This window comes from Phoca vitulina, unplaced genomic scaffold (genome assembly GCF_004348235.1).
Source record: "Phoca vitulina isolate PV1807 unplaced genomic scaffold, GSC_HSeal_1.0 scaffold25, whole genome shotgun sequence".
Classification (NCBI taxonomy): domain Eukaryota; kingdom Metazoa; phylum Chordata; class Mammalia; order Carnivora; family Phocidae; genus Phoca; species Phoca vitulina.
The window spans coordinates 1,053,930-1,064,756 of NW_022589728.1; positions in this window are offsets into that span (position 1 = coordinate 1,053,930).

Below are 10,827 nucleotides of genomic sequence, written 5' to 3' on the forward strand. Positions count from 1 at the left end.
TTACTTCCTCCTTTCCAGTTTGGATGACTTTTATTCCTTTTTCTTGCCTAATTGTTCTGTCTAAAATGTCCAATACTGTATTGAATAAAAATGGCAAAATGGGCATCCTTATCTTGTCGCTGATCTTACAGCAAAAGCTTTCAGGCTTTCACCACTGAGAATGATGTCAGCTGTGCGTTTTTTTTTTTTTTTTTTAAGATTTTATTTATTTATTTGACAGAAAGAGAGATTACAAGCAGGGAGAGCAGCAGAGGGAGAGGGAGAAGCAGGCTCCCTGCTGAGCACGGAGCCCGATGAGGGGCTCCATCCTAGGTTGCTGGGATCATGACCTGAGCCGAAGGCAGCCGCTTAACCGACTGAGCCACCCAGGCGCCCCTGTGTGTTTTTCATATACAGCCTTTATCATCTTTAGGAAGTTTCATTCTATTCCCAGTTTGTTGAGTGTTTTTATCATGAAAGGACATCGATTTGTCAAATGCTTTTACCGCATGAATTGAGATAAACATTTGAGTTTTTTTCCCCTCATTCTATTAGTGTGGTATATTATATTGACTGATTTTTCTATGTTGAACCAACTTTGAATTCCTGGAGTAAATTTCACTTAGTCATAGTGTATAATCCTTTTAATTTTGCTGCTGGTTTCAGTTTGCTACTATTTTGTTCAGAATTTTTGCATCAATATTCATAAAGAATATTGGTCTATAGTTTTCCCTTCTTGTAGTGTCTTTTTGTGGATCTGCTATCAGGTAATGCTGACTTCATAGAAAAAATTAGGAAGTATTCCCTTCTCTTCAAATTTTGGGAAGAGTTTGAAAAGGATTGGTACTAATTCTTCTTTAAATGTTTGGTAGAATTTACCAGTGAAGCTATCTGGTCCATGGTCTTTCTTGAGAGATTTTTTATTACTGATGCAATTTCCTTATTAGTTATAGGAGTATTCACATTTTTTATTTCTTCGTGGTTCAGTTTCAGTAGATTATGTGTTTCTAGGAATTTGTCCATTTCATCTAAATTATCTAATTTGTTAGTGCCATTGTTCATAGCATTCTCTTATAATCCTTTTTATTTCTGTGAAATCATTAGTAATGTCCCTATTTTCATTTCTGATCTTAGTAATTTGAGTCTTATTCTTTTTTCATAGTCAATCTAGCTAAAGGTTTGTCAATTTTGTTCCTTCTTCAAGAATCAACTTTTGATTTCATTGATTTTCTTTACTGTTTTTCTCTTCTCTATTTTATTGATTTTCCATCCTAATCTTTGTTTGTTTTGCTTCTAAACACTTTGAGTTTAGTTTGCTTTTTTTCTCATTCATTAAGCTGTACAGTTGTTATTAATTTGAGTTCTTTCTCCTTTTTAATGTATGTGTATACAGCTATAAATTTCCCTCTTTACACCACTTTCACTGCATCCCATAAGTTTTTATATGTTATGTTTTTGTTTTCATTTGTCTTACAGTGGAAGTTTTCTCATTTTTCTTATGATTTCTCTTTTGACAAATTGGTCATTTAAGAGTGTGTTGTTTAATTTCTACACATTTGTGAATTTTCCAGTTTTTCGTTCTGTTAATGATTTCAAGTTTCATTTCATTGTGATCAGAAAAAATGCTTTGTATGATTCCAGTCTTTTAAAATTAATTTAAGAATTATTTTGGGGTCTAGCTAATGGTCTATCCTGGCAATTGTTCCATGTGAACTTGCAAAAAATATGCATCACATTGTTGTTGAATGGAGTGTTCTATGTCTGTTAGATCTGATTCATATGCAGTATTGGTCAAGCTATTTCCTTACTGATCTGCCTTATTGATCACTATCAAAAGTGGAAGATTGGAGACTTCAACTATTATTGTAGAACCATGTATAGGCATACCTTGCTTTATTGTGCTTCCCTTTGCAGATATTGTGTCTTTTACAAATTGAAGTTTTGCATCAACCTGTGTTGAGCAAGTCTATCAGCGTCATTTTTCTAATGGCATTTACTCACTTCATGACTCTGTGTCACATTCTAGTAATTCTTGCAATATTTCAAACTTTTTCATTATTACTATATTTGTCAGAGTGATTTGTGATTAGTGATTTTTTTAAAAAAGATTTTATTTATTTATTTGAGAGAGAGAGTACAAGCTGGGGAGAGAGGCAGAGTGACAGGGAGAAGGAGACTCCCCGCTGAGCAAAGAGCCCAATGCGGGGCTCAGTCACAGGATCCTGGGATCATGACCTGAGCCAAAAGCAGATTCTTAACCAACTGAACCACCCAGGTGCTACAGTGATCTTTTTTTTTAATTTAATTTTTTAAAGTAATCTATATGCCCAACATGGAGCTCAAACTCATGACCCCAAGATCAAGAATCACATGATCTCTTGACTGAGCCAGCCAAGTGCCCCATAATCAGTGATCTTTTGATGTAAATATTATAATTGTTTTGGGGTACCATGAACTGCTCCCATATAAGATGGTGAACTTAATAAATGTTGTGTATATTCTGACTGCTCTACCAAGTGGCTGTTCCCCTATCTCTCTCCGTCTCCTCAGGCCTCCTTATTCCCTGAGGCACAAAAATATTAAAATTAAGCCAATTAATAACCCTACAGGGACCTCTAAGTGTTCAAGTGAAAGAAAGAATCACACATCTCTCACTTTAAATTAAAAGAAATGATTGGGGTGCCTGGGTGGCTCTAGTCAGCTAAGTGTCCGACTCGATTTTGGCTCAGGTCATGATCTCAGGGTCATGAGATCAAGCCCCATGTTGGGCTCCACACTGGTGTGGAGCCTGCTTAAGATTTTCGTTCTCCCTCTCCCTCGGCCCCTCCCTCCCCCACTCACAAGCCCACTCTCTGTCTCTAAAAAAAAAAAAAGTAGAAATGATTAAGCTTAGTGAGAAAGGCATGTCAAAAGCTAAGCTTCTTGCACCAGTTAGCCAAGTTGCAAATGCAAAGGAAAAGTTCTTAAAGGAATTAAAGCTGACACTCCAGTGAACACACAAATGATAAGAAAATGAAACAGACTTATTGCTGATGTGGATAAAGTTGTAGCGGTCTCGACTGAAGATCAAACCAGCCACAACATTCCCTTAAACCAAAATCTAATCCAGAGGAAGGCCTTAACTCTTTTTAATTCTATGAAGGCTGAGAGAGATGAGGAAGCTACAGAAGAAAAGTAGGGTTCTTGAGATTTAAGAAAGAAACTGTCTCAATAACATTAAAGTGCAAGGTGAAGCAGCCAGTGCTGATGTAGAAGCTGTGGCAAGTTATCCAGAAGACCTAGCCAAGGTAATTAATGAAGGTGCCTACACTAAACAACAGATTTCCAATGCAGGTGAAACAGCCTTCTATTAGAAGAAAATGCCATCTAGGACTTTCTTAGTTAGAGAGAAGAAGCCAATGCCTGGCTTCAAAGCTTCGAAGGACAGGCTAATTCTCTTGTTAGGGGATAATGCTGCTGGTGACTTTAAGTTGAAGTCAACTCATTTACCATTCAAAAAATTCTAGGATTTTCAGAATTATGCTAAATCTACTATACCTGTGCTCTCTAAATAGAATAACAAAGCCTGGGTAACAGCACATCTGTTTACAACCTGGTTTACTGAATATTTTAAGCCCACTGTTGAGAACTACTGCTCAGAAACAAAGATTCCTCTCAAAATACTACTGCTCAGTGACAATGCACCTGGTCATCCAAGAGCTCTGATGGAGAGGTAAACATGAGATTTTTTATTTTCATGCCAGCTAACACAATATCCATTCTGCAGCTAATGGATCAAAGAGTAATTTTGACTTTTAAGTCTTTTTTAAATTTATTTTTATTTTTTATTTTTTTTAAGATTTTCTTTATTTATTTGACAGAGAGAGACACAGTGAGAGAGGGAACACAATTAGCAGGGGTGGGAGAGGGAGAGGCAGGCTTCCTGCTGATCAGGGAGCCTGATGCGGGGCTCAATCCCAGGACCCTGGGATCATGACCTGAACCGAAGGCAGACACTTAACGACTGAGCCACCCAGGCGCCCCTTAAGTCTTTTTTTAAAAAATAAGATTTACACCCAATGTGGGGCTTGAACTCATGACCCCAAGATCAAGAATCACTGACTGAGGCAAGCAGGTGACTTTCAAGTTTTATTATTCAAGACATACATTTCATAAGGGTATAGATGCCATAGAGTGTTATTCCTCTGATGAATCTGAGCAAAGTAAATTGAAAACTTGGAAAGGATTCACCATTCTAAATGCCATTAAGAACATTCATGATTCATGGGAAGAGGTCAAAATATCAACATGAACAGGAGTTTGGAAGAAGTTAATTCCAACCTTAAGGATGACTTTGAGGGGTTCAAGACTTCAGTGGTGAAAGTAACTGCAGATGTGGTGGAAAGAGCAAGAGAACTAGAATCAGAAGTGAAGCCTGAAGGTGTAATCTCATGATAAAACTTGACACATGAGGAGTTACTTCTTATGGATGAGCAAAGAAAGTTGTTTCTTGAGATGGAAACTACTTGTGGTGAAGATTCTGTGAAGATTGTTGAAATGACAACAAAGGATTTAGAATATTATATAAACTTTGTTGATAAAGCAGCAGCAGGTTTTGAGAGGACTGACTCCAATTTTGAAAGAAGTTCTGCTGTGGGTAAAATGGTATCAAACAGCATCACATGCTACAGAGAAATTTTTCTTAGACAATGGTATTGCACACTACATAGACTTTAGTATAATGTAAACATAACTTTTATATGCACCAGGAAACAACCAAAAACTATTTGACTTGCTTTATTGTGGTGATCTGGAACCAAACCTGCAATATCTCTGAGGTATGCCTGTATTTCTGCTTTCAAGATTCTCTCTTTTCTTTGTCTATGTCTTTTGACAATTTTTTTTCTCCCTTCAGTTCCTTTTTTTTTTTTTTTTAAGATTTATTTATTTATTTGAGAGAGAGAGCACAAGCAGAAGGGGCAGAGGGAGAGGGGTGGGGGAGAGAGAATCTCAAGCAGACTGTGCTGAGTGTCTTCATACAACTTCTAATTTCTATCTAGCAGCTGTTCATTTCAACCTAAGTGACTCCCTTTAGCATTTTTTTTTTTGAGAGAGAGATAGAGATAGAAAGAGAGAGAGAACATATGGGTGGGGGGAGGGGCAGAGGGAGAGGAAGATAGAGAATCTTAAGCAGGCTCCACACCAGCATGGAACTTGATGCTGGACTTGATCTCATGACCCTGAGATCATGACCTGAACTGAAATCCAAAGTCAGATGCTTAACTGACTGTACCACCCAGGCACCCTCTGCCTTTAGCACTTCTTATGTGGCTGGTTTAGTGGTAACAAAGTCTCTCAGCTCTTGTGTATTTGAAAATATCTCAATTTCTCCCTCATTTTTCAAGGATAGTTCCCCTAACACACACACACACACACACCACCATTCATATGTTGAAGTCCTAACCCAGAGGGTGGCTGTATTTGGTGTCGGAAATAAGTAAGGTTAAATAAAATCATAAGGATGGGGTGATGATCTGATAGGATTAGTGTCCTTATGAGGAGACACAACAGAGAGCTTGCTCTGTTTCTCTGTTCATCTCATGCACCAAGGAAAGGCAATGTAAGGGCTTAGAAAGAAGGTGCCATTCTACAGGCCAGAAGGAGAGCGATCACCAGAAACTGACTCTGCTGGACCTTGATCTGGACTTCTAGCCTCCAGAACTTTAAGAAGATACAGTTCTGTTGTTTAAGCTACCCAGTCTATGGTATTTTGCTATAACAGCCAAAGTTGACTAATACCGACACCATCAAATGGACATATACATTATGGACTCCTAGAAGGAGAAGGGAGTGAGAAAGGGGCACAAAGAATATTTGAAAAAATTATGGGCAAAAAACGTTCCAAATTTGATGAAAAACTTGAATCTACAAATCCAAAAAGGTTAATGAACTCCAAATAGGATGAACCGAAGGAGAACAACACCAACACACAATACAGTCAAACTGTCGAAACCATAGAGAAAGAATCTTGAAAGCAACTTATCACATAAAACGATGCTCAATTAGAATATCGGTTAATTTCTCATCAGAAACCTTGGAGATCAGAAGATATGAAATGATATATTTGAAGGGCTGAAAGAAAAAAAAAAAACCCTGTCAGTCAAGAATTCTATATCCAGTAAAGTTATCCTTCATTTATTTTGTGTCTTAAATTCCACAATGAGTGAAATCATATGGTATTTGTCTTTCTCTGACAATTTCACTTAACATTATACTGTCTAAATCCATCCATGTTGTTGGAAATGGCAAGATTTCATTCTTTTTTATGGTTGAGTAATATTCATCTATATTCATATAATGTGTATTCACACACACACACACACACACACACACACACACACATCTTCTTTACCCATTCATCTATCAATGACACGGGCTGCTTCCATAATTTGGCTATTGTAAATAATGCTACAATAAACATAGGGGTGCATATTTTGGGTAAACACCCAGTAATGAAATTATTGGTTCACATGGTAATTCTGTTTTTAACTTTTTGAGGAACCTTCATACTGTTTTCCATAATGACTGCACCAGTTTGCATTCCCACCAACAGTGCATGAGGATTCCTTTTTCTCCACATCCTCGTTAACACTTGTTTATTGTTTTTTATTATAGCCATTTTGACAGGTGTAAGATGTTATCTCATTGTGGTTTTAATTTGTTTTTCCTTGATAATTAGTGATGTTGGACATCTTTACATGTGACTGTTGGTCATCCGTTTGTCTTCTTTGGAGAAATGTCTGTTCATGTCTTCTGTGCATTTATTAATTGGATTATTTGTTTTTTGGGTGTTGAGTTGTATCTGTTCTTTATATATTTTGGATATTAATGTCTTATTGGATATATTATTTGCAAATATCTTCTCCCATTCTTAGGTTGTCTTTTTGTTTTGTTGATTGGTTCCTTTGCTGTGCAGAGCTTTTTATCTTGATATAGTCCCAATAGTTAATTTTTGCTTTTGTTTCTCTGTTCTTAGGAGATATATCTAGAAAAATGTTGCTATTGCTGATGTCAAAGAAGTGACTGCCTGTGCTCTTTTCCAGGATTTTGGTGGTTTCAGGTGTCACATGTAGGCCTTTAATCCATTTTGAATTTATTTTATTTATTTTATTTTATTTAAATTCAATTAATTAACATATAGTGTATTATTACTTTCAAATGTAGAGTTCAGTTATTCATCAATCGCATATAACACCCAGTGCTCATTACATCACATGCTTTCCTTAATGCCCATCACCCAGTTACCCCATGCCCAACCTCCTCCCCTCCAGCAACCCTCAGTTTATTTCCTATAGGTAAGAATCTCCTATGGTTTGTCTCCCTCTCTGATTTCATCTTATTTTATTTTCCCTCCTTACCCTTATAACCCTATTTTGTTTCCTAAATTCCACATATGAGTGAGATCATATGATAATTGTTTTTCTCTGATTGACTTATTTTGCTTAGCATAATACCCTCCAGGTCCATGCATATCATTGCAAATGGTAAGATTTCATCCTTTTTGGTGGCTGAGTAATATTCCATTGTATACCACCTCTTCTTTATCCATTCATCTGTCGATGGACATCTGAGCTCTTTCCATTGTTTGGCTATTGTGGACATTGCTGCTATGAACATTGGGGTGCAAGTGCTCCTTCAAATCACTATGTTAGTGTCCTTTGGGTAAATACCTAGTGGTGCAATTGCTGGGTTGTAGGGTAGCTCTATTTTCAACTTTTTCAGGAATTTCCATACTGTTTTCCAGAGTGGCTGCACCAGCTTGTACTCCCACCAACAGTGTAAGAGGGTTCCCCTTTCTCTGCATCCTCACCAACATTTGTTGTTTGCTAACTTGTTAATTTTAGCCATTCTAACTGGTGTGAGGTGGTATCTTATTGTGGTTTTGATTTGTATTTCCCTGATGCTGACCCTGGAGCATTTTTTCATGTGTCTGTTGGCCATTTGTATGTCTTCTTTGGAGAAATGTCTGTTCATGTCCTCTGCTCATTTCTTCATTGGATTTTTTCTTTTTTGGGTGTTGAGTTTGATAAGTTCTTTATAGGTTTTGGATGCTAGCTGTTTATCTGATAAGACATTTGCAAATGTCTCCTCCCATTCCATAGGTTGTCTTCGGTTTTGTCGACTATTTCCTTTGCTGTGCAAAAGCTTTTTATCTTGATGAAGTCCCAAGAGTTCATTTTTGCCTTTGTTTCCCTTGCTTTTGGAGATGTGTCTAGGAAGAATTTGCTGCAGCTGAGGTCACAGAGGTTGTTGCCTGTGTTGTCCTCTAGGATTTTGATGGATTTCTGTCTCACATTTAGGTCTTTCATCCATTTTGAGTCTATTTTTGTGGTATGGTGCAAGAAAGTGGTCTAGTTTCATTCTTCTGCATGTGGCTGTCCAATTTTCCCAACACAATTTGTTGAAGACATTGTCTTTTTTCCATTGGATATTCTTTCCTGCTTTGTTGAAGATTAGTTGACCCAGAGTTAAGGGTCCATTTCTGGGTTCTCTATTCTGTTCCATTGATCTATGTGTCTGTTTTTGTGCCAGTACCATACTGTCTGGATGATTACAGCTTTGTAATAGAGCTTGAAGTCCAGCATTCTAATGCCACCCAGTTTGGGTTTCTTTTTCAACATTCTTCTTGCTATTTGGGGTCTTTTCTGGCTCCATACAAATTTCAGGATTATTTGTTCTAGTTCTGTGAAAATGTTGATGGTATTGAATGTGTAGATTGCTCTAGGTAGTATAAATATTTTAATAATATTTGTTCTTCCAATCTATGGGCATGGAACATTTTTGCATTTCTTTGTGTCTTCCTCAATTTCTTTCATAAGTTTTCTATAGTTTTCAGAGTACACAACATTCACCTCATTGGTTAAGTTTACTCCTAGATATTTTATTATTTTTGGTGCAATTGAATTTTTCTTAATACATAAAGAGTAGCGGTGTTAATCAGGGTTCTCTCTCTCTCTCTTTATGTATATATATATAAGGAATATATATAATATATATAATAAAGAATTTGCCATATGATGATGGAGGTTGGGAAATTCAAAATCTTCAGTGTGGCCTGACAGCCTGGAAACCCAGGAAAACCTATGCTGTAGATGAAGTATAAAGTCTACCTGGTGGAGGATTTCCTTTTGCTTAGTGAGGCCAATTATTTTTCTATTTGGGCCTTCAACTGATTGGATGAGGCCCACCCACATTAAAAGGACAATCTTCTTTATCCAGAGTTCACTGATTTGAATATTAATCTCTTGAAAAAATACCTTCCAAGCTGGCATATAAAATTAACTGTCACAATAGCATACTATATACACTTCTGGGCATTGCTTTTAAAAAGTTTGGGTAAAATACACATAACATAGGATGTACCATTTTAGCCATTTTTAAGTGTGCATTTTGGTGGCATTTAGTACATTCACATTGTTGTGCATCCATCACCACCACTCATCTCTGAAAGTCATTTCATCTTACGTAACTGAAACTCTGTGCCCTTAATCAATAACCCCCCTTTTCTTGTCTGTCAGCCCCTAGTAATCACCATTCTACTTTCTGTCTATGAATTTGATACTCTAGGTACCTCATATAAGTGGAGTTATAAAGTATTTGTCCATTTGAGATGGGCTTATTTCATTTAAAATAATGCCCTTCTTTTAGGGTTCCCAGACCCAATTCCAACATATAGATGATGGTTTCCCCACATGCACAACATGAAGCAATTCTTAGACACCAGTAGGATGTCCAAGAATTCAACTCAATTCTGACACTATTGACACAGAGATAGTATCAGATTCCACAGGTTAAGGGTTCAGTCCTAAAGACTGCTCCTATCCCCAACTTCAGATGCCAGTTGGAAACCCCAGGATGTTACCTGTGCTTTTGACCAACTGGCTACAGATCAAAGGTTCTAATGACCTCCTCCTTAGTTCTTTTAATTTGCTAGAATAACTCACAGAATTTAGGGAAGTAATTATGTTTATCAGTTTATTAAAGTATATGATAAAGGATATAAATCAACAATCAGATGAAAAGATACATAAGGTGAGGTATGGGGAAAGGGCACCAAGCTTTCATGCCTTCCCCAGGTACCACTCTTCCCAATCTCCACATGCACACATTCACATTGTTGTAAATTTTTATGGAGGTTTGAATTTTTATGGCAGTTTCATTGCACAGTCATGATTAAGTCATTGGTCATTGACTTATTTAATTAGGTCTGTTTTTTTTTTCTCTTGTTAATCTGTCTTTTGTCCATTTAATTAATTGCAAGCCACAAATTAACCTGAGAGGAGAGGAGACTGTTTTTCCTTCCCTACAATTTCATACTGATACAAGCAATTCCAAAATAACACCACAGATTTATTCTAGCTGTTCCTCTTCCATTCATTCTTTCCTTTTAATGAGACTTTTTTTTAAAGATTTATTTATTTATTTATTTATTTATTACAGCATCATGTGCACGTATGGGGAGAGGGGCAGAGGGGAGAGAATCTTCAAGCAGACTCTGCTGAGTGCAGAGCCTGCCATGGGCTCTGCACATGAGATCATAACCTGAGCCAAAACCAAGAGTCAGACACCAAACCAACTAAGCCACCCAGGTGCCCTTTAATGAGGCAATTTCAACTAGAAAAATTAAAACAGAAAAATGGCAGTTAGGACTTAATTGTTTCTTCAGTCAACCAAAAAGCAGAAGTTAAAGAAGCAGTTGGTTACAATCTCTCTACCCTTCTTACAAATTATATGTAAAGAAAGTAAAGGAAAAAATGGTTCTATGTCATTTTTAAATTCTTCCTCCACCTAAACCAAACCACTATTTAT